Here is a 679-nt window from a genome sequence, read left to right on the forward strand (position 1 = left end):
CACCACCCCCACCTCACCGTTAGGCCCGTCCGCAGGTCCCTTTGTGCTCGATCGACGGGCCCGGCGCGACGGCGGCTAAGTGCTCACCACCTGAGAGAAGACGCGCCCTGTCATTCGGGGCACCACCACCACCTCCACTCCTCTAAACCCTTCCCTCCTTCCCAAGCCCCCCCCCCCTCTGCTTCGACAAATTTGCACGAGACAGAGGGCACTTTACGATGGCGGGCGGCGGGTGAGCCGCCCAAAAGCGTGACTTGTAAGAGTCCACCGCGATTGATGATGTGGGTGGATTGTTTTAAACAGAAAGGGAGAATACGATCTGTGCCGTGCTATCTAAAGCCCCTTTAGATTAGTGAAACCGTAATTTTATACAAGTGCGCTAGTGGCCTCCATAAGGTGCTACTTCTGGCGCCTTGTGGTGCCTTTTACGTAGGCACTCCTGCAGTAGCACCTTTCCCCTAGTGCGCAGCAGCACCTTGTGTTTGCAGCTTAAATCCTGTGGTCCCTTAAAATCACGATACTAAAAAAATAAAAAAATTATAAAAAAAATGCATGTCGAAGGCAAAGGGTTGAAGGGTCAAGTGAAGTGCGAATAATATTTGTTTCAAGAGTAAAGTGCTCACAGTTCGGCTTTGATAAGGTTTGAGCAATTGCATTTGCAATTGCAAAGCGAAATGCT

This window comes from Frankliniella occidentalis, unplaced genomic scaffold, assembly GCF_000697945.3.
Source record: "Frankliniella occidentalis isolate FOCC.00 unplaced genomic scaffold, Focc_3.1 Scaffold359, whole genome shotgun sequence".
Lineage (NCBI taxonomy): Eukaryota > Metazoa > Arthropoda > Insecta > Thysanoptera > Thripidae > Frankliniella > Frankliniella occidentalis.